Consider the following 25,217-nt stretch of genomic DNA (forward strand, 5'->3'; position numbering starts at 1 on the left):
TTTTAACTGTAATGTGTAATTTAGGATTTTATTACAACGAAGTCTCACAACTACTTTTAAAGGTACATGCCGATATCTCAGACAATATCATTTGGACTAAATTTACTTAGTTGATGTGTATATATTGGANGAAGATAGGGGGACGGAGAGAAGAGAGAGAGAGAGAGAGAGACACAGAGAGAGAGAGAGAGAGAGAGAGAGAGAGAGAGAGAGAGAGAGAGAGAGAGAGAGAGGATAGATAAATACAGTTATGTGAAGAGAAAGATAAGTACGTACAAAAGTATATATTTATGTACATAAAAGAACGAACAGGCAGAGATTTTCAGTGGATAAATTGAATTTTCCCCTACTATCGTATATAGCAAATCTACTCTCATCAAGATCAATGGCTGTGATCGCCAGCATGTGCAACCCGTGTAAATCTGTGTGTTCTGGTCAATTCTGGTCTTCTTACGATACGAAAAAGCCATCAATTAATCTTCTTCGAGCAGCGCGTTTAAAAATTAGAACACCTCGAACTTCCTGGAGATGCTGAATCGCTTGAATTAAGGTGCAGGTTTCGCAAAATTCTCAAAATCAAAAAACGATTATCCTGTGTTTACTTTACGCTAGGGCGTCCAGAACCGGGCTTTAAGGTAGCACCCAGTTTCTCGAAAACGTCTAACAGCGTCTCACAGTGTGTCGTAGGCAACTCTGATGGTATAGCCGCGTACATGATGAAACGTCCATCATCAATAAGCGCCACACCACGCGCATCACTAAGTGACATTTTTGTCATTTCCTCAGCACTAAGTGGCATGTTTGAGTTTATCCTTGTTTTGGATTAAGGATTAAGTGTGTTTATCTCTAATTGATATTCCCAATTTAGAACATAGCATAAACAAATCTTGATTTGTAAAAACAATGAGACAAATTAAGGACAGAATTTTATTTTATCAAGCAAAAAAATCACTTGGGTGGAATTTTTTGGATGACAGTGAATTATTCAGTATCGCTTTACAAAATCTATAAAAGAGGGCATTTTTTTCCCGAAAAATCTCAATTTCTTCATTTAAGTATTGCGATGAGGAACATTATATTTCTCTAACACTATCTCTATCTCTGTATATATATATATATATATATATATATATATATATATAGAGAGAGAGAGAGAGAGAGAGAGAGAGAGAGAGAGAGAGGTGTGAATTTTCTCCAATAATCGAGACAAAAGATGCAGATACACGCTGCACAAAACAACATTTTCGTAGCGTAAGTGAGTTCACTGCGTCTGAATATGTAAGAACGTATATGTACTTCAGAAAAAATTTATTTATAAATGAGTGTGAGTGTTTGGATGTGCATAAATAAAATGTATATGCGACTGGGGCTGAAATTGCTTAACTTTTCACCGATGAATCCCACCACAGTTCTATTTCATAATTGTTAGACTGTTCTATCTGAAGAATCCAATTTTTCAAGGGACATGGACACATTCGCACACCCTTTCATCCCCATGGTCAATTGTCCGTCGTATTATAAGAACGAAATGTAGCCGGGAGGGTTTAGGGCTGAAAATACAGCTTGCCGAATTGATTCCCTCCTCCCCCACAATTGAGTTATTTTACTTTCCATTTTGCTTAGTCTATGACAATACCGACGTCGGAATCAAACGGAAGAGCTTTTTTTTACATAAGCAGGTGGTTATACTTAACGTTTCAAAAATCCGATAACGAACAGAGGTAGAAATAAACTGTCTCATTTTATTACGTATTTTCTATTCGTAGGAGTTTGATTATTTAGTAATTATTTTCTGTCAATAGTGTCACTAGTCAATTACTTACTCTTACATTATCATCACTCTCCCACATATTCTCAGTCTTGTTTTCTCTCTCTCTCTCCCTCTCCTTCTCTCTGTCCTCTGTCCACTTTATTTATTTTTTAATTAGGCCTTATTTTTACTTTTCTTTAAACTAATAAGACAATTGTGTAAATTTCAAAATGAAGAAAAAATGAGTAAATCATGTAATATTTTTTGAGGACATTTAAGACATAATAATTTTTACTATGAGTATGTAGTTGGCTAGAAAAATCGAACAAATCATGTAAATTTTAGAATGAAAAAAATGAGTAAATTTTATAATATAATTTGTTGAAATTTAAGAAAAAATAACTTTTACTACAACTTCACTAGTTTTCGTGGACCGCGTAACCAATTAATATATTTCAATCAGTGAGGTCACGGCAGCTCAAGTGGTAGAGCAGCGGCATATCAAGCCGAAGATCGTGGGTTCGAATCTCGCTCATGAGACTGACTTTTTTATCTCAACTAAAAACCGGCTAGAAAAGTCGAACAAATCGTGTAAATTTTAGAATTAAAAAAAAAATGAGTAAATTATATAACATACTTTAAGGGAAATTACTTTTAAATAATAAAGACAAAGTAATTTTTACAACTACTATGTAATTAGCTAAAAAATTAAACAAGAGATATGAAAATGTAATTTGAACCTTCAATTTGGTGTTGTTACCTGTAAATGAGTTGAATAGTAAAAAAGAAATTAATATTTAAGTTTGTACAATTATAGATTAGTTCTTATCACAGTACTGACCAAAAATAATGAGACCGAAATAGATATAAAGAATGATTGCAAGTGTATAGTCGAAACATTTGAAAATAGTAGACTAAATATATTTTGGCTGAAATCACTGCGATAATTTTAAAATCTGGTACACCCTACAAAAGTGCGTGTTAGGTCAAGAAAAAGGAAAATGGGGGCAGACCGCTAAAGATACACAGGCAAAGCTTCTCCTGATTTCAAACAAAGCTAATCTGTATAATATTAAAGTTCCTGCAAAAATATTAAATTCGCTAAAATATTTATTGTCACTTTGCGTTTTTCCCTTCGTTGTTAACTATTGACGTGATTTTCAATGAAAAAATGTGTTCTACTACGTTTAACTATTCAGTTGTGAAAAGTTTTAACGGATTTTTTGTTTTAATTAGTGAAAAGAAAAGAAGACAAAAATAAGATAGACTGATTGGTATTTTGAAACCAATCATAGACTGTAATTAACCAAGGAGTAGGCGTTAACAATAGATGTAGTGGTGAAACGTTGGATGGGAGTTCGTTTGGCATCGTTCCCCTCTTGATCAGCAGAGCCTATTTGCTCTATCCGTAATACACGCTTCCAATACCAACATTGAGGCCAACCCCTTCCAAAGCGTTAAACTCGATTTCGGCTAATGAACATCGCCGCCGGAACATAGCCACTGTTGACCTCCAATAAACATCAGCGCACCGCTGAAACCGGCTCTTTGAAGACAAAGGAAAAGTAAACTTAAATCCATGACTCAGCTTGAAAACGAAGAAAAACAGCAGACTAATTTTTATCACGTACTTCCCAAAGATTTAGACACACAATCGCTAAATGGCATCGTAATTGCAGGTTGATTTTACCTACGAATGCAAAGTTGGAGGATGAATAAAGAAATATACGACAAGTAATAAAAAGGGTTTTCCTATTTCCCGACCAAAAAAAAAAAAAATTTATACAATTCTAGAAAATTTGAGATTAAAAAATGCATTTATACAATGATAGAACATTTTGGATTCGAGAAAAAAATGAATTTATACAATGCTAGAATTTTTTTTTATTTTTTCACACTTACATGTATTCCTAAAATTTAAACAATATTTATAAATCCCAGGCCCTGAAGACGATCTCAATAAAGATCGAAGCGTTGGCACGATAAAGAAAATGTTTTTCTAAAACCTACGTCCAAACTAGACAACATCTCACGATCTTCGAATAATCATTAACTAACGGTCATAAACAGCACACATTAATTTTAAATTTAATAAAGCTAATCTTTCTTACATGAAAATGAATTTTTAATTCACCTGTCACAGTTTAAAAAAATCTATATTTTAGTCTGTTTAAGCATATGTGTGTCCATAATTAAATTACTTACATAAATAAAATTTATGTCGAAAGATATATATATATATATATATATATATATATATATATATATATATATAGAGAGAGAGAGAGAGAGAGAGAAATATAAAAACAAAATAAGAGGGAAATAAAAACACAAAAATATAAAAACCATGGCAATGTGGTCAAGAAGAACCTAGAATTAGAGAATGCGAGAAGAGCTGTGAAGTTTCATATAAAATGAATCCCAAATAAATGAAAAATAAAATAAACAGTAAAAAAATAAGGAACGAAAAGTGAAATAAAAATAAAATTATAGTAATAAAGTTTATATTACTTAGCCAATTAATAGAAATATATACTATACTTAACATATTTTTTAAAAAATTTAGTTTTTACAGGTTACTTTAATTTCTGTCGCACATGGTGGAGCATAAAGCAAGCAGAAAATTCCCCTATCCCTCTATGTTAGCTGCACAGCAGTGCATTTACTATCAAACACCCTACGATAAAAGAGTTCCTCATTAAATTTGCAGTTTACTTAAGAGTTTTTGTCTCAAAGTACACTCATTTATTTGACTTAATTTCTGTCACTCACGGTGAAGCATACGGCAATCGTCATGGTATTCCATCTCTCTCTGTCTGCTGCACAACTCTTGGCCTGTATCCACGATTTCCTGATTTCAAGCTAATTCCCTACCCTACTGATCGTAATGTTTGCCTAGGTCGTCCAATGTTGCGTTTCCTTCGCGGGTTTCACACAAATGGCACACAGGACTGCGCAGTCCGCATTTCTGAGTTCATGTCCTATCCATTTTCATTTTCTTTCATTCATTTTCTATTTCAGCATATGTGGGAAATAGGGAAGTAATTTTCCAGAGCTCTATATTGCTTAGTAGTTCAGGCCAGCATATTCCGAGAATCTGCCGCAGGCAGTGGTTCAGAAATCTGGAGAAGAGTCGTCACGATGTCGGTTATTTTCCAAAACTCACAACCAGATCTATATGGTAGTCTTTCGAGATGAAGGGAAAGTTGTTTTTGCCCGGAGATTGAAAACAATTTCAAACAAGCCAAATTCTTTTCATATACGTAATTTTCCTTATCATAAAACACGTCGTCACACTGAACGGTTGGAGGAAGAATACTTATAAAAGTAAGTTTGAATTAAAAAGACAGTGTATATGAAAGAGAGTGTGAAAAAAGCGCATGTAATAGAGAGAGAGAGAGAGAGAGAGAGAGAGAGAGAGAGAGAGAGAGAGAGAGAGAGAGAGAGAGAATTATTAATAATCATAACAAAAATATGTGAATAGGTGCATAATCAAAAGAAAGAAATTAATAGTTTAATTACATTAATGGATACAAATGAAGAAAATTACTTAAGAACGTTGAAATGATATGATCGATCATTTAGGTTTGAAAACGGGATATTCACAAAATATTTGTCTATGAACAATGAATTAAATTTCGACAACATGTGGCAGAATTCCAGTCTGGAATGATTATTTTGTACAAAATATTTTTAAATTTCTCGACCTTTTGGTATAAGAAAGGTTTAACTGGTCAGACTATTCTACAGTAATGAATATGAAAAACAAATACAAAAACACCCTTCTAAACTGGGAAAAATCGAGGCGACCTGATGAACGTAGAGGACTAAACAATGTATTCTTTCAAATTAAAAAAAAATTGTTTTGATAATACATATGCTCTTGATTTTATCTAAAAATAAAGACAGAGAGTAAGCAAGTCAATATAAAACGATACTGATTTGACGAGAAGAAAGCAAGACAGAAAGAGAAGAGTTAGAGTAACGAAGAATTTCAGTTCAAACATATGTAAACTAATTATAAATTGTAGCCAACTTTAGATTTCCACTGAATATTGTGAAAAGCCGTAACTTCATATGGACAGAGCAAACAGCCATACAGCTAAACTGATAAATGTTCTGTATAACTTGGTTTAATAAACGATTCTAAACTAGATTTTTATTCCGCTTATGTTTCGTTTTGTAAATTCTTCCTAAATGGGGTTTAGCGGAATTGGAGCTTAAAAGACGCACTGCGGGACACATAACACTTTCGATCAGTCTGAGGTAGATTGTTCTAGATGTAAAATGAAAAACAATTCAAAAGTTAGTCAAGAAGGACTAACTTTCTTACAGTGTTTTATAAATTTAATCTCAGATTTAATATGCTTAAAAGTAAAAAAACATTTAATTAAGTAATTTATTTTTAGTGATTACTTGGGCGAGAGTTTGCTGAATGCATGGAAATATACATTTTTTTGTGAATATTTCTTAAGTGTTTAAACGTATGTTAAGATGTAATATTAATAACTAGTGAAAAATTGATTGCGTTAAATGTTATACCTAAAAGATAGATTTTATTTCAATTGAACAATGAAGGCTAATGTTGCATTTGCTTGATAAATTAAATCCGCTTCAGGACATTTATCTGTCTTGAAAGCACAATAAAACCTTTGTTCCAAGGAAATATCAATCCTGTCTAAACTACGTCTATAACTCAGCGTACAGTAACTCCGTTATAATCCGTCTTATAATAAAAATTTAATTATTAAAAATAATAAATGCCAGGTGTTTTACGTCGGGTTTTTTAACGTTCATGATAAAAAAAACATTGCAATCTTGTTATTCCATAAATGTAACGGTGATGGAAAGAGAAGACGTCTGTTCAAAAGGTTGTTCATATTTTGGATGTAAACTTGTAACCCTCGTCAAGTATTGTGAGCTCGTTAGCAGTTATGAAAACGCCCGTCGGCGAGTCTTTTCTTTATGAAAAACAAAGGGGATCACTTTGAACGCGTGGTTTGCAATGAAAGGATCTGGCTTACATGAACCCTAAACAAAACTAAACATAAACCGTTGATTTTAGGAAAGAAATTTAATTTGATGCGAGAAACTTGTTAATTGTGCAAAATATTTTGCCTTAATTATACCAGATTTATAAAATTGATAATCTTGCCTATACAATGTAATTATACATTTATTTATAACATATAGTATTAGCTACATTGTAAATATACTATAAATCAGAATATTATTTTGGTCGTGATTGTCAAATTTTGTTTGACTATTTTTTAAGTTATTCATATTAATTTAGGTCAATTTGTTTAATAGAGGAATATGTTTCAGTTCACAGACTTTTCAGAAAATGTCTTTTTTTCTAAAAGTGAACGAAAAATACAAATAATAAATTATTTATAGAAATGATAAATGATGGAGTGAATGTGGTGTTCAATACTTTTTAAAAGGATAGTTCCTACTTACAGTAAGTTGTTTTGCAACGATCCGGATTTCGCACCTTTTAGCTCATCATCAGGTTGAAGGACCTGAAGATTTGATCTACCTATCATTTTAAATATGTACATAAATAATATCAAACATCCAAATAATTAAACTAATTAATTTAATTGTTATTATTTTTAAAGTAATTTATATTAATATTAAGTATTTTTTATTCTAATATTTAATGTGTTATAATTTCCGCGCTTCGCACGTTCACATTGAGCGTCATTAAAAAAATCAGCTGTTAATTGGAACGTCGCGTTGGCAGAGGTATCAGGGGGTTCACTTTGGCAATTCATGTCGAGAGACATGGTTGTAGAAGTCCTTCAACCTGATGATGAGCTAAAAGGCTCGAAATCCGGATCGTTGCAAAACAACTTACTGTGAGTAGGANTTAAAGTTGGGATATCTAGACCACCACGAACCGTTTTTTCGGTAGGGGGTGTCATTTGCTCTTCGCTGGGGCATTAAATAAATAATAAGTACTAGTTCCTCACTGAAGATGGCACTATGCCGAAACGCGTTTCACTAATTCAAAACCCACGTGTTGATGGACCATATAAGTAAAACGTGTTCACCGACTCGCACACCAACACTTACAAACACATAAGATATAAAAATCCTGAAAATAGAGAAATGTCGTTACAATTGAAATAGGTGGGTTAGAATTAATCAATCTGCAAACCTCAAAATATAATCTCATTAAAAATAAAATTAAAAATTAAATTAATCTTTAGTAAGTACTTTATTCTATCTTTAAAATTATTTGAGTTGTAAACGTGTATTTGTTCCATAATTGTTGAGTAAGCAATTCGCATGCCCGAATACATATTGATTCGCGAATTCACACTTTATCGTTTGTTTGCTTTGAAAGAAAATTTTCAACTCAAACTCTCCAACTTGTATTTAAAAACATTGGGTGTTTACAATTTATCTCGACCGGGATCATTGTCTGAAATCCCTGCTCACTAGCTTTTTGCACAGTTGGGTAAAGTTTGCCTCTTTTAGATCCTCCGGGCCCCTTTCACAAACAGCATTGTAAAGATGCTTTTTGTTCTCTCAGTGCCGTTTTGATTTTTCGTTTCCTGAGATTTAGAAGGAAAAAACATTTGATACAAAAACAATTTACAATCACAAGGCCAATGTGATAGAAAAAGGTCTAAATAAAAGGAAGGTTAGATTTGAATATGCATTCTATCATTACTTATTGAAATGATCGTCCTTTTACCTTTATTCGGTGAAATTTACGACTGAAACGTTTTACACCCTTCGTCCGTTTAGTTGTTTCGATCTAATGAACATCAATGCAAACGTGCCATGATTTTGGTAAATGAAAATTTTGGACAGTAGGAAAAATAAAATGAAAATTCAACAGAATGAACGGCATCGGTGTGAAATTATTCCACAAGTTGACAGGTTGTCATTACTCATTTGACCAATTAATCAACGAGACGTCGATTTCATCTATTTCGGTTTCAGCCTATTTTCTCGGTATCAGTGCGAGGCAGAGTTTGCTTTACGATATTCCTGATTGATCACCTTCATTTCAACCTGTAGATGGCTCGCATAACTACTACTTCTGCCATGTGACCGGCTTGAATTGTGATATAATTAGTAATAATTGGTTACACTAGAATAAAGCGATAACTTGGAGATAATGATTTCTGATTCCAATATTCTTCCATAAATTAAAAAGTAGACAAATATTGTTTTAAAAATCTATCTATCTATCTATCAATCTACATATCTATTTATCGATCTATCTATTCGTACATTTATCATGTTATTTCCAGAAATGGGTGTACCATACCAGCTTAATGATCTTTTTATACAAATAATAAATATAATAATTAAATATAATTATAGTCGAATAATTTAGAACGCTTGAATCTTTTACGACCTGTATTCAGTTAATTAAAATAATTTTTGCAGAATCAACCGAGAAATGATTAATTTATTTTTATTAATAGCATTAACAAAACGTAAAAGTTATAGTTTAACTTAAAAAAATTTACGTCAGATAATGTTTTCTTTCAACATATCCGCGGAAAAACAAAATGCAAGGGTGGTGCCGGATCCTGGGGATTAGCTGGCATAGTTGATTCTCGCCCAACTTCCCAAGTATGTTACATCACAGAGGCGAGTTCTGCATTGTTTCTACCCTTTCCGAGACATTCTCCCCAAGCTAAGCATTGCCTCATCAAACCCTCGCTTAAATTCGAGATAAAATTACGCCAAAGTGGGTTTTCCCTCAACCGCAGCGGAGAGAAAAACGAGCCCATTTTATTATAAATTATTGCGATTCTGTCTGTTAATTCCAGTTTGTTCTATCCCTTCGCAGACAGAAACGCAGCTAATCTGAAAACATAACAGCATTCCAATTGATGTGCTATTCTAGGCGCTCGCTGCAGTTAGTCCAGAGTTGTTCGTGGCGGTCTGTTGCTTCGTGTCTTCTCAAAGGGGCGTACGATGTGAGGCCAATTAAAGTGATAAAGGCCTTACCAAAACATCTTGTACTTTATTTAAGATCCGGCTGGCAATATGGAAAGGGCTCCGTCTTCCAGCAATGACAATATTTCAGTCCTTCATTAACGTCGTAATATTCCGAGATACACTAACAGGCCTCCTATTCGCACTTCCAGTCTCTCGGAATCAGGTTAAAACCTGAGAGATCACACTTTGAGAAACGCCAACTGTCTCTGCGATATCCACCTGCCTGTGACCCCGTTGAATCATTTACACAATAATATTGCAAACTTCTGGTTCAAGATGATGTATTTCCATGGTTAAATAGAATAAAACTAGATAAAATGGAAAAAAGAAGAGAAAAGGTTTTTACAAAATGCCTAATCTTTCTGTTCACTATTTTAAGTAAATCCGTTATTAGAAGTGAGGAGTAACACTTGGTTGTTTCTATATATAAGTGGGAAGTTTATGGGCCAACAAACAGCTGAGGTCATCGCCGGCCCTCTGCATGTTTTCCATCTTTTTCTTTTCTTTCGCGCATATTTTGTTTTAAACTGCAGCCATTTGAGCATCTCGATCTGGTTACTGACTCTCTGATTTCAGATATATACTACGTTGATATTCTAGAATGCTAGTCTCTCGTTTGTACCTCAGGTTGTCAAATACAGAATAAAAACAAAACATACAATACATATATATACATCACCACAAACATAGATGTCTGGTCACACTCATTCCCCCAGAGTACTCGATATTCCTCGGGGCGGGGTTATAAGCAACCCCTTCCTTTCACGCTAATAAATTACATTCATTCCGATAAACTAACACAAACACAACACTCGATAGAAACATAGAGGTCTGGTCACTTTCACTCCCCCAGAGTACTCGATATTACTCGGGGCGGGGTTGAACCCTCTCCACTCTCGCTAATAACATACTTTTACTCTCCAGACGTCACACACTCACCCCAGAGTACTCGATATTCCTCGGGGCGGGATTTAATCACCCCTCCCTTTCATGATAATAAATTACATTCATTCCAATAAATTAACATAAAGTCAAACACAGACACAACGCAAACACATAAAACTATATACATTTAAAAATCCCTATAGCCCTGAGGTACCGGAACAGCGTATCTGTGCCCGCTGCCGTGCCTCAAGACTACGCACAGGTCCGATGATATGCCCAAATATTGTCTATATACATCAAGCCTTCTGCACTTGAAGAGGTGCTCGACCGTTATTCTATCCTTACATAATGGGCACCTACGCGGTCGCTTTCCGGCCAGAAGGTGCCCGTGCGTTACTCTCGTATGACCTATGCGTAGTCTTGCCAGTATGGCCTTTTCCCTTTTCGAACCGTTCTCTGTGGACCAGGGACCGACTTCTTTCTTGACCTGCCACAGTTTGGCAGGGTTAATTCTATTTCTTCGAGCCCAGCGGGTTTCCCATTCTTTTTTTACTGAGTTTGAAATTAGTAGTTTTAGGTTCGCTGGGCGTATAGGTTGGGAAGCGTCGTGGGGCATTCCAGCGGCTCCTTTGGCCGCCCTGTCTGCTTCTTCGTTCCCGGCTATCCCTATGTGGCCGGGAACCCATGCCAACACGACCTTCTTCCCAACTGCATAGATCCCTTTTAACTGTTCTTTCATCTTGTTTATTAAGGGGTTCACGGAGGCTCTTCTCTTGAGCTTCTGGACCGCACTGAGCGAATCGGTACATAACAAAAAAGAGTTATCGTTTTTATTTTTTATCATACTCAGTGCGAGGGAAATGGCGTTGAGTTCCGCCGTGTACACGCTTGCGGCAGGAGGAAGCGATAATTGTTGTTTGTTTCTGTTTTGTATTTTCTATTTTTTTTTTATCCACCTAACAAGAATATATTGGTTAATTTAATTGAAATTAATATAATAAGAATAAATTACAAATATCCCTATTTATTTTTGCTCAGTTTAGAATAACCTCCCGAAGTATTGACGTCTGGTCACGAGAGGCTGTGTGAATTTTAACAGTTTGATAATTATATTTTTAATATGTACAACAAGATTAACAAAAAGAATGAACTTTCTGGGGTTTAAAATTATTTTGATGATAATTGCCTCTTAACATGTAATTTTAAACATATGTAACTAAATCGATTCACCTTTTTGAATGATAAAATCAAATAAATAAAAATGTCCACCTAGTCTACCAAATCATACCAACAAATACACCCTAAACCTAGATATTAAATTTAAGATTTACAAAACAATTTTCAATATCGTAATGTTTGAATGTGCAAGAGGAAAAACAAATTGCTTACAGATGAGTAATGCAGGTCACGTCCGCAGCCTCTCGCACATTTCAATTTCACATTTCGGATCAAAATTTGTCAATAGGAGTGTGTAATATGATAATATTTTATCACTCTTTTATCAGCATGCTAATATAAAAGCCAATTATTCTTTAAAAATTAAACTATTTGTATGCATTTCAATTAAGATTTACGCCAGTATTGCAGTATTTATTTGCTCGTATGGCCAGTTCGTTGTCAAAGAAATTACGTCTTATATTTTCAGTACATTTTTAATAGAAACAACCGCTGTTTTTTCTCAATAAATCATTAATGTCGAACAAATTAAGTAGAGAAATCTAAATATGTGAGAAAAAAATGTACTACATACAGTAACTGTTAATATTGTAATACACTTGCCCATCTCAGGTAAAAATCTGTAAAACGAAATTGTGACATCAGCGATCAGATCATGCTGTAGCTCGCTATTGAAAACCAGATAACGACCTGTCAATTGGGAAAGCAGTTTGTTCTGATACTAAGCTGAAACTGTATTGCTGTTACCTCCAGAATCTAAGTTAACTCCATTTGTTACACTTTAAGGTAATGACTAGAGAAACACGAATTAAGTAGTTTTTCAAATTGAAAACCACATTGTACAAACGTTGTTCTTGTTCATTTTCAATAATATTGTTTTATAACAAACACCAACGAAAACACTAATTTAATAATTTGTAAAAAATTTCGCATTTCTTTTATTGTAATTTACAAGTTTTAAAAAGTATCAGAGTGCTATGAAATCGTGTTGCGTTATTTTGATGATTTATCGAAATTTGAACACCCTAAACCAATTTTTATTTCAGTTATTGAAAAATTATTCTCAGTACCACAATGATCATAAAAGCGGGCTTCCTTGGTTTAATTACACTTAAATACATTAGTAATTATCTATAAAAGATCTTTTGTAAACGATATTATCTAAGTGATAGAAATTTGCATTGAAATTAGAAAGTCGTGAGAGTATTGTTTCAGCAAATAGTCAGTTGTAGGCAATTCTTTTGTAATTTACCATTGCTTTCTGTAATCGTGAGTTTCTTTACTTTGTTTTAATTAAAACCTATTACTTTTAACAAAATAAATACATTTTTATTTACTCTATTTACGATTTAAAAATTGGCAAGTGTATTTTGCAAACATTCAGTTATCGGTAGAACAATTCCAATAAATTTTGTCAATAGCTCTAAAAATGTTAGTGATAGTAGATTTGATTTTCCTTTTTATATTAAAACTATTTCAAACAATTGATTTGGTCGATTGTTATCTGGGTTTGGAGTAAACGCGATTTCGGTTGTTTTGCCCGGACAGTACGAATTTACATAATATGAAAACTTATCTAACATTTGCATAATGATAATTTATATATATATATAAGTGGGAAGTTTATGGGCCGACAAACAGCTGAGGTCATCGCCGGCCCTCTGCGTGTTTTCCATCTTTTTCTTTTCATTCTTTTCTTTCGCGCATATTTTGTTTTAAACTGCAGCCATTTGAGCGTCTCGATCTGGTTACTGACTCTCTGATTTCAGATATATACTACGTTGATATTCTAGAATGATAGCCTCTAGTTTGTACCTCAGGTTGTCAAATACAAATAATAATAATAATAAATAAAAATAAAAAGAATAAAAACAAAGCATACAATTCATATATATCCATTACCACAATCATAGATGTCTGGTCACATTCATTCCCCCAGAGTACTCGATATTCCTCGGGGCGGAGTTATAAGTAACCCCTTCCTTTCACGCTAATAAATTACATTCATTACAATAAATTAACACAAACACAACCCTCGATAGAAACATAGACGTCTGGTCACTTTCACTCCCCCAGAGTACTCGATACTCCTCGATATAATTAATAATGTATAAAATGCAAAAGTAAACTAATGTATAGAAAACGACGATATGATTTCGATAGGTGGTGTGGTTCGGCATATGGAGAAAGTTTGCTCGATGTGCCCCACCTAATTGAAGGGCGCAATTCGGCTCTTTATCGAGAGTAATGCCACCGTTATGAGAATCGTCCTTGAGCAGTGCATTGTAGTGGATCCCTTGTTCCGATTCTTGGATGAAACAGGGTTGTTTTATTTGTATCTTATTTACAGACTTGTGTCCCATATTGGGTGTTGAAAGAAAATGTATACATTAACGTGAATGTGCAGTGTGAGAGGGTCAATGGCGGAATATCGATTACCCGCAGCGACCCATCGTAAACAACACCAAAATCCTGATTAAACCCCAAAAGGTTTAAGCGCATTTAATCGAAAGGGTGATTTATTATAAGCTTCTTTTGCTCAAAAAATCAACCAATATTGGCTAATCGTAAGTGGATTATTTTCCATCAGGATAAATCTAGCCCACACATTCGGGGAAACACTAGAAATTGTTAATGCTCGAATATCCACCATATTTCTTGACTATTCCCATTTTGATTTTCATTTATTCCAGGCTATGCCAAATTATTACTGAGAAAACCTTTGCTTCTGTTAAGGACTGCAGTAACCACCTTTCATTGCTGAAAACCCAGAGAAGTGTTGACAAGATTACATGGAAGAGGGCAATAGAGAGTACAAGAAAATTGTTCATACATTGTTGATTAAATTTGTTTCCACTCATCTTATATTTTCATTGTGTTTACAATTAAATACGCTAGGAACATATTTTGCGACGTTATATCAATATGTAGTTTAAATATCTTTGACTTTAAAATAAAATTATGCATAAAAAAAGTTTATTTAATTAAATGAATGAAATGAATATTTATAAATTTGCTTTCGTTCATTCAGAAACAACTTATATCAGTTGACGGTGCCTATTTATATAAAACTTTAGAATATAGCAAATATAATTAAACGGGTGTCGAATGATGATCAGATGTACATATCAATAAGACATTTAAATGTTTAAGTAAAAAAATTTCAATAAACCTTGCCATTAAAATCTTATGAGTGAATTAGTTTTATCTGTTGTTACATACTTATTATCATCTCTTAAATTGTTTATAATTATTAAAAATTAAACTGTCCTAACAATACAATAAACAAAACATCTAAAACTGCTTGATAACGTAGTATTACTAAAATTCACTAAAACCTGAGAAATAACCCGAATTTGCTTACAAATCATGCGCGTCATCGTCGCTTTTGTAATGGAAATGCAGCCACTAATATTTGGCTCATTGAAACTTGACATTTCATCTGACTTCGTCGTGATCGATGAGAACAGCCGACTTTCAAATGGCAACAGTTGATTATTCAAGAACATTTACAGGAAGACATAAATACAATAAGTAGGTTATTTTAATAGTTTTAGTAATAATATTAATCATTACAAAAATTTTGTATTTGAAAAAATTACCTTGTTAAGCCGAAACTCAATAGATGAATATACTGGAGGGTGGATTAAAATAAATAATTAATCAACACATCCAAAAAAACCTATTCCTTGGGTCTTAAAAGACCCGCGACAGCTGGACGAATGTTAATGAAGTATTTTACGAACAAAATTGACAATTATTTATTTGCAATTATATTGTTAATAAAATGCATTTATTTAGATATTTACAGGGTGAGATTTGACTTCTAACCACTTATGCTAATTTTGCATTTTTAGATTTTTTTTGTGGTGACATGTGTGTTGTATTTTTGGAGATAATTTCATTTCTATTGTCCAATGTTTGTATGATGTTTTTAATTACTCATTTGCTGTATCGACGAAGTTTACAATTGCCGATAAATTTCAATAGGTCTGAAAGGTAGGTAGTATTATCACAGTTCCACTAAACATAAATTATGACCAATGTTTTTAAACAAATCCACGCTTTTCAATTGCTTGAAAAGTTGAATTTTAGTTACTTATAAATAACTCTTCTGAAAATTTAGGTAATCTTTTGTGGTATTAAAGGCATATCAGTATTAAATTATAAATCTACTAGACCAGCACGACTTTTAAAACAAAGTGATATAATTAAAACGTTTAAAACAATTATTTTAAAAAACCTTTCACTAAATAACAATATACAAAAAATAAATAAAAGATCTAAAATGATAATGTAATTTATGAATACACAAAATATACAATTTTTAAAAGTAAAATTTATACATTATGGTGGGTTTGATATAGAAATGCCAAACAAAACTCATTCGTGATGAAAAAAATGTATGCATATGCTATTCGAAAAATGTTTTTAACGATATATTCGATATATATTCATGATAAGTAACTAAAGTTTTTCTTAGCATAAAACAGGGCAAAGAAACTATTGGGTTTTCCGGAAAATAATGTAGGTTTTCATATTTTATTTCAAATACCCCTCTATACAACAAACTGCTTACTTTTGATGGATTATTCTTTTCTACGAATGTCAACTTTTTTTAAACATCTTCCAAACAAAATTGTTCGTTTACGCTTGTAAATGTTTTATCATTTCCTAACCTGGGAGAAATTTAGTCTTTACTAAGATGTCTCAACACGTGACTTTTGCGTAATTCCTCAACCCATCGGAACGGTGCCCAAACGGTCAGAAACATTAATGAAGTCTGAGGTGATGGCAGTGTAAGTGAGGGCATCGTTCAGAGATGATTTAAAAAATTTCGAGTGGGAGGCTTTAGCCTGGAAGACAAAGCGGGTCGTGGAAGGATTTCACCCCTAGATGACTATGTTCTACTGATGCTGTTCTGCTGTTCTGTTTTACAGGAAATTCCCGAACAACTGTTCAAAAACTTGCAGATAAAATTTCAGTTAGCAAATCAACCGTCGCTGTCCACTTTAAGACTATGGGAAAGGTAAAAAGTTCGAAAATTGAGTTTCTCATGCACGATCTCCAAAAACATCATTTTTATAAAGTTCACTAATTTTGTGGTCCGCTTGACCAATTAATATATTACAATTAATTAAGGTTTTTAGTTGAGATAAAAAAGTCAATGGCACGAGCGGGATTCGAACCCACGATCTTTGGCTAGATACGCCGCAGCTCTACCGCTTGAGCTATCGTGACCTCGATCCACTCGGACACTAACTTCCCATCTCAACCCCACCTTTTGAATTTTCCCTCCTTTTTACCATTTTTCAAATGTTGTGTAAACGGATTGGATTCTCGACGACAAATAAAATGGCCACGGAGAGCTTTAGTGAAGTATACTTCATTTTCAATCATTAAATTCACTAATTTCGTGGTCCGCTTGACCAATTAATATATTAAAATTAATTAAGGTTTTTAGTTATACCAAAAGGTGGGGTTGAGATGGGAAGTTAGTGTCCGAGTGGATCGAGGTCACGATAGCTCAAGCGGTAGAGCTGCGGCGTATCTAGCCAAAGATCGTGGGTTCGAATCCCGCTCGTGACATTGACTTTTTTATCTCAACTAAAAACCATAATTAATTATTCTTTTTAGATCCATTGGGCTAATGGGGGTCTTGGGGTCATGTGAGGTCTCAGCCGCTTTCTTAGCAGCCTTGTCTTCCTCATTTCATATAAAAATAAAACTCGCTTAGAAAAAGATAGAAAAGATTTTAAATCAGACTAAGCTAATCTGCAATTCCCATTCGAAATACTCTTTTAAAAAACATTCACACGGTTTAAGCTGGCAAGCTTTGAAAAACTATTAGGAAGAAGATTGTGGGCATTTAAACGGAATTATATAAATTTCATTCTTTGCATCGGGCTTGAAGTTCTCTATAACAAAAGGCACTTTAGTAGGGTTGTGCACTGGAAAAACGGGCGGGGGTTTTCTTTGGGAGTGCCTTAGGGGGACATTTACAGTTTGTTGAAGATTTATAGCCGCGGTGCGGTGGGACCGGCGAGATAAAGCGATAGTTTTCCACCGCCCACTCACCAATCTTCAAGTGGGAGGGCAAAGGATATTTCTCGCCTATGACTCCTGTCATTTGGCTTGGCGAAATTGCCGCTGACATCTTTCTAACATTGACCGAACTGTTCCTGACTGCAATTACGGTCATTCGTTCGATCGGTCATTCGTTTCAACCAAACTGACCCAATAGATTTCTAAGCAAAGAAGATCGGTTAATTGTTTGATAATTGTTTATTTTATACCAGGGTTTATTTGATCAAGGATAATTTACTATATATTTTTACTAACCTCTTTTAAAAGTAAAAATCAAACTGTACGCAAATAAAAATATTTCTAATACATTTTATTTAATTTAACAACATTGAGCAACTATCGAAAAAACATGTGGTTTTTAGAGACCTTAGTTAATAATTATTTGGAGATCGGGAGATGCGGTCTGGTGTGACATAGGTTTTAAAAATACATTTGCTTTATCGTGCCAACGTTTCGATCTTTATTGAGATCATCTTCAGGGCTTGGGATTTATAAACATTGTTTAAATTTTACAAATACATGTAAAGCCATGAATCATTTCACAACAAGAAAATAAAGATATACAAACATAACCTCCATAACAATCACTACCCTAAACACATAATTAACAGAATAATCAACCACTACAACTCAACACTAACACAATCCACTATTACCAATAATATTACATCAAACCTATCAAATACAGACAAACCAACATACATGCCATTAATTCACGGCCTATCACATAAATAAAACATATATCTCTCTTCCGATAACTTTAAAATAGCTTTCAAAAATTATAAAACAATTCAAACACTTTTTTCCCAAATTAAAGGTCCCACATTAATAACAAATAATTCTGACGTAATCTACAAAATCAATTGTTTAAACTGTCCGGCAACTTACATCGGTTTTACGTCCCAATATCTGGATAATACAGTAAACCAACTTATCTATGATTGCAAAAAACCTAAGCAAAATCCTACAGCACTCGCTACCCACCATTTTGAACACCAACATAATTTTGCCTTCAACAATCCAAAAATATTACAGACAGAACAAAACAAACATAAACGTAACTTTTTAGAAATGGTTTACATCAACAACGATAAACCCAACATAATTGCAGAACAGTCACATGTAAACTCAATCGCAGCTACGCTAATATCTTCAACCAAAATCAATAACGTACATATATCATCATCACATCACACAAAACATATAATATAATATACGAAACAATCATTACATTCCACACATCAAACTTTTCTATAGAATTTAATTCTTCAACAATTTCGCTTTCCTTTCATAATCATCCCCGTCTATATAAACCTGAAAGGATAATCAGGCTGAATCATTACCCATTTTTCCCCATTTTCGGATACTTTCACCTCAAACTAGCCGACTCTTTATATATAAATGACTTTCTATCCCAACTTCCTTCCCCACCCCTTCAAAATCCAACGTATATAAACATAAAACAGCAATACCTCTCTGGCACTCTCAACACGACACGCAAGAATGGCACATCTACACAGAAAACAAACAATTTGAGTGAGCACAATTATTTTGATTGAATCTAAAATTTCTATCATAGTATAAATTCATTTTTTTCACATCCTACATGTAAAATTTAAACAATGTTTATAAATCCCAGGCGTTGAAGATGATCTCAATAAAGATCGAAACGTTGGCACGATAAGGAAAACGTTTTTCTAAAACCTACGTAACACCAGACCGCATCTCACGATCTCCTAGTAATAATCGAAAATGTTTTTAGTACAGATCCTCAAAATTCGTTCGGTTTTAGCTATAATACATTCGAAATCTATGATTCACTTGTAAGATCAATATAACATGTACAAACTATCAAACTCGAATAAATCTTTCATAACATTAATCTTTTTATTCCGTCGTGAATCATAGCCAGTGGTTTCAAGCATTAATCCATTGTACGTGTATAAATACATATCTAGACAATTATAAAACTCTACACCTACAGTAGTTTATACATTTAAAAGAAATTTTAAGAAATCATTTGACAAGAAAATTTATGAGAACCGGTTATATAAGCAGATGGAATATGATATAGTGAGGTTTATTGATTAATCATACAGATTTATTTTAATGTAATTGATATCAGTCTTAGCATTAAAAATATATATAAAAATAATCTGAGAAAAGGCGAAGTTGAAAGAAACTCTGATTTTCCATGTTACCAATTATAAACATGCATCTTTTTATGTAAGGTATTGGCTGAGATAAAAATGTCAGTGTCACGAGCGGGATTCGAACCCACGATCTTTGGCTAAATACGCGCCGCTGTTCAACCACTTGAGCTATCGTGACTTCGATCCCCTCGGACAAGAACTTCGCATCTTAACCTACCTTTCGAATTTTCCCTCCTTTTTGCCATTTTTCATATGTAGTTAATCTCGATTCTTGGCGATACTTCGTTTTACTTACTAAATCCATTATATTTCGTGGTCCGATTGATCGAATAACTTCTTTCAAGTAATTAATCTTTTTATGTCAGGTATTTGTTGAAATTAAAAAGTTAATGTCACGAGTGGATCGAAGTCAATAGCCTGAAGTGGTAGAGCAGCGGCGTATTTAGCCGAAGGTCGTGGGTTCGAATCCCGCTCGTGACACTAACTTTTTCATTTCAACCAATAACTTACATAAAAAGATTAATTAATTGGAAGAAATTATTTGGTCAATTGGACCACGAAATCTAATGAATATAAACATAAAGGTTTTTAAATTCACTAATTTCGTGGTCCGCTTGATCAATTACCAATAAAGGTTTTTCTATAATTAAAAACTCGAAGAAACAATTATTTAAATTACCTTTATGCTGAACTCCTCAACAAGAAATTTCTACATGCGGTTTATTGCCTTTCCATTATTCCATTAAACCTAATACCACAAATGAATAATGAAATAATTTACACAAATAAACCGGATGTAATGACTCGAAAAAAGTTGCAATGTATATGTTTCAGTGAACGTGACAGAAACCGGTTTTAATTGTACAGATAAACCCCCAGGAGGAATGTGTATTGAACCAATTGCATTCATTAAACCCCCAATGGCAACGTGACCACTTAGGGCACTTATAAATATCAAAACGATATTATACCTAATTTTCAGACAATACCGTACATTTCATGAAACTTGCAACTGGCATGTGAATAAATATGGCCAGACTTTTGCAGCTATTATTTTTCGTATGTCACCCCAATTCTACGAGCTATAAATTATTCAACCCAAAACCAGCTGAAGTTCTCCTCTCCCCTGACATTTTTATGTACAAGTACAGGGAAATAATTAATTTTTAAAATATTGTTTGACATCGCACCTGTTTAGTTTTTATAACATATTTGATTACGCAAGATAATTTATAAATACACTACTTTCACATAAATAATTTACAAACATTGACATTATTTACATGGAATCGTAAGCTCAAACAGCACAAATTTTAAGCATGCTGACATAAGGAAAGCTGTTAAACTATTTTTTTTTTTAAAGGTTCAAAATTACCGCATGTTAGATACACTTAAACAATGATCCGCAATAGTGAAACCTCTTTTTTTTTCTTCAAAATCAAATATTGAAAAAGTATTCCTTTCAACACGTTTTTCTGTAAATTTGTTAGAACTTTGATTTCTGACGATTACACTAGTAAATGTGTCAAGGATTAGGCTTACATTTAATTTAACATTACTTACCATTTCATACATAGTGACGTGAGTCAAACAAGATCGGACAATATATTTCTTATTCATGATAGCAAATAACCCGAACGATTGACGCACTATTTTTGACGTTGTTGATTTTTTTTATGTTGTCTGTCTGGAAAGAAAGCTAGAATTTAATCAGTACCGATCATGTTTAGTCTTCCTATCCAACTGGTCAGGATAAAAACAGTTTTGGTATTCTCGACCAAATTGAACGATGCAGACTTTTTATTTAAATTTTGGGTGGATTTTTGAAAGCATATGTTGAACAAGCGCCACATATTAGAAAAAAACCAACAAGTTTAGTTATATCAGAAAATGAGACTAAAAATGAGCTCGAGAGCTACTAGTAAAATTTTACCATAATATTCAATAGGTACTGCGAGGATAGGTAAACAAAAACGATCGGGTTTTCATAAAGTTCTTCACCCCTCGGACCACATAGAGAGATGTCTAAATACGAAAAACTGTCTTTGGAAAAAAGCAGACAATGAATTTTGGAGTGTATTCTACAACAAATATATTCAACAAAGGTAGTAGTTCGGGTTCTAGATTTTTTCCAAACCGGAAAATTGCTATTGTGGAGCACTCATACATGAATAAAAAATTCCATGCCAGAAATGAACGACAATCGATCACCAAGAAGAAAAATAAGATCAATATGTATGGCTAAATTAATTATTTTTGATTAACCGTTCCAATCAACCGTTGAGTATCGAGGATGTGAATTCAAACTGCAATATTTTTTTATTAAAAAGCAATGCCTTGTGCGTGGTTCGAAAACAAAACCGCTTGCGTAGAAAATCGGAGTCGCACGCACTAAACAAATAAAGAAAACAAAAAATAAAACATAAAAAATCTGCCAGTGTTGCTAAAAAAGCATATGAAACTTGAGAACAGAAAAACAAATTTCTAGAGTGTCCATATGGAAAGCGGAAGAAGACAGTAGTAGATAGCTGGTAGTATATGTACCTAGTAACCTAGAGTACTGAAACATACTTCAGATATTTGTTCACATTCGTATTGATGAATAAAGTAAAAATGTTTCATTTGTTGAAACACTATTTGACACTTGTTTCCATTTGTAAATATTAAACGAAATTACTACCTAATTTATAGTTATTGCCTCGCCATATATAACAGTATGATAAAAACCTTCCTTTTTTTAAGAATTAAAAAAAATGTAGTTTCTTCTCGATATCCTTATTTAATGATTTCCTTTAACATAAGCTCGCAAGGATAACGGCTAAACATGTTTACATAATTTCATTGCTTCTACATACGCTTTGGTCCTGGCTTTTAACTCATTCAAGAATTGTCAAAATATTTTTGTAAAAAAGGGTGAGGATCAGAAATTCCACGAGCGAAATTGAGAATCAAACCCACGCTTGAAATTCATTTTACATAATATTTTTGAAAAAGACATCATTTACAGCAAATCTTCTAGTACTGTCGTTCTTAGAGAAAAAAAAAGATAAGATGAAAACTGTTAACAAACAAAATAAGCTAGAAAGCAATCCGTAATGGTACGGTTGATGGAATTACGTACTTTTTAAGATTTACAAATTAGAAGTTTTTAATTATATTTCTTGTTTGTAGTGAGAAGTAAACTACTATCGATGAGCTGGGTTATCGACCTGCTGGAAACATGAAGTTTTCCGAAGAACCAACGCAAAAGGCAAAAAAAAAAAAAAAAACGTCCTTTCAGTTTTCGCCGAGCTTTCGACAGTTTTTATACTGTCATCTTCAGGGCCTGTTTTAAGTAGGCCTGTTTTTTAAATTGAAAATTTTCAATTTTGTGGAATTGTTTTTCATGTTTTAATTGTTGTTTTTTATATGATAATAAAACAGGCCATGAGGATGACAGTATAAAAACTGTCGAAAGCTCGGCGAAAACTGAAAGGAAGTTTTTTCTCTGTGTTAACCTCTTCCGTAGATCCTCCGAAAACCTTCATAAACCACTATCATTTCGAGGTAAGAGTTGAATATAGTTTTAATAGGTTATTATTGTTTTTTATTCATTATATAGAATGTGCATTTTTTAAATAACTTATGTGATCTCTGAGTTATTTTTTCCTATTAAAGTCATATTTTAATCGAATTAGACTTTTGCACATAAAAAATACGCAACCCATATTCGCCAGATGACCTTTATACAGCACATACATAGCAAGGAATAAGTAGCAGTTTAAGGCTTAAAGAAAAAAGTAAGTTTTATTTTAATGGGACTGCGCATGGCTTATTACGAGCTTTATTAATGAATGAAACCAAGTTCTCACGTATTCTTTATCAAAAGCTAATAGATTTTAGGCTGATCTTTGACGAAATTTTCATTATAGGAGACAAAGGAGTTGCGACGTTATGTACACAATGGTCCATTACAGCTCGAGTGTAAGAGCTTTTATAAGAGAAGGAGGTTAAGCTCCTTTACTACGCAAACCACTTGATAATCACACTTATGAGGGCTTTATTGATTAATAACTACAGGATATCATAATTAAAGGATTTATTCTTGAACAGAGTCGGTGGATTTCCTTTTAACTTGGCGCTGTAAATTGTTCAGTCGGCTACAAAGTCAAATCGGAACATTTGCAGAGAGTTAATTTTCAGAGAAACGGAATAGGGTGAGTAATTGAAATGACGTTAAGAAGTAGTTTTAGAGAAGGAATATATTCAACGTTTATTATTTATATACACTGAATTCCTTTGTATGTTTACAGGGTTGTTGGAAATTTCTTATAATTTGCGAGACCCATTATACTTGGAGAAGTGCGATAGAAAGGACGAACTTTGACATTCATGCAACCTGACAAAATAGAAAGGCTGACAAATTAAATTATAGTCTGGGGCCCTAAAAATAAAATACAATCTAAAATAGTGCCAATCACTCTACCTGCAATTACGATAAAACAACTACGAAATAAAGCTTTACAAAATACAATAATTGAAATAATAATTTGCACTATCAATAACTTAATTAATCGTCTCAAATTAAACAAATATCTACAATTTCTAGGGCTCACATGACCTTCTAACAATATTTAAGTTGGTTTGCTCACCATAATCAAATGACATGAAATGAAATAAACCTTAGTTACCAGAATTAGTTGTAAAATAAATAATAAAACAAACTGATAATTATACACCATCGATGAGAATAGTCGATTTACATGTCAACGAATATAATAACATACTTCACAGCACCTACTAAATGGTAAAACATCAGAAATTTATCAAATTCATTACGAAAAAAATATAACCTACTGACAGATAGGAAAGAAACGTTCAAGGTTCAAGAACACAGAAAAACGTTTCCAAATGAACTAGAAAAGAAAAAAATGAATTTTCAAAAGATCTTATATATATTCTTTTACTTATTTTCATATATATATATATATATATATCAAATAGTAATAAATTAAATGGGAATAAATTATATGAAATTAGAAGTGGAAAATTTCATATAAGTAAAAAAAGTACCATACACCATACACAGAATATTAATTCCTTACTCTTCTTTACCTGGAGAGTCTTTAACCAATTTAAGAACAGTTTGTAAGGCTCACGTGGCCTCCTAAATTATTGAATTTATTTGTTCAATGTTTTGTTGAATGTATTTTAAT

Source organism: Cimex lectularius, unplaced genomic scaffold (assembly GCF_000648675.2).
Source record: "Cimex lectularius strain Harlan isolate CLEC.00 unplaced genomic scaffold, Clec_2.1 scaffold7, whole genome shotgun sequence".
NCBI classification, from domain to species: domain Eukaryota; kingdom Metazoa; phylum Arthropoda; class Insecta; order Hemiptera; family Cimicidae; genus Cimex; species Cimex lectularius.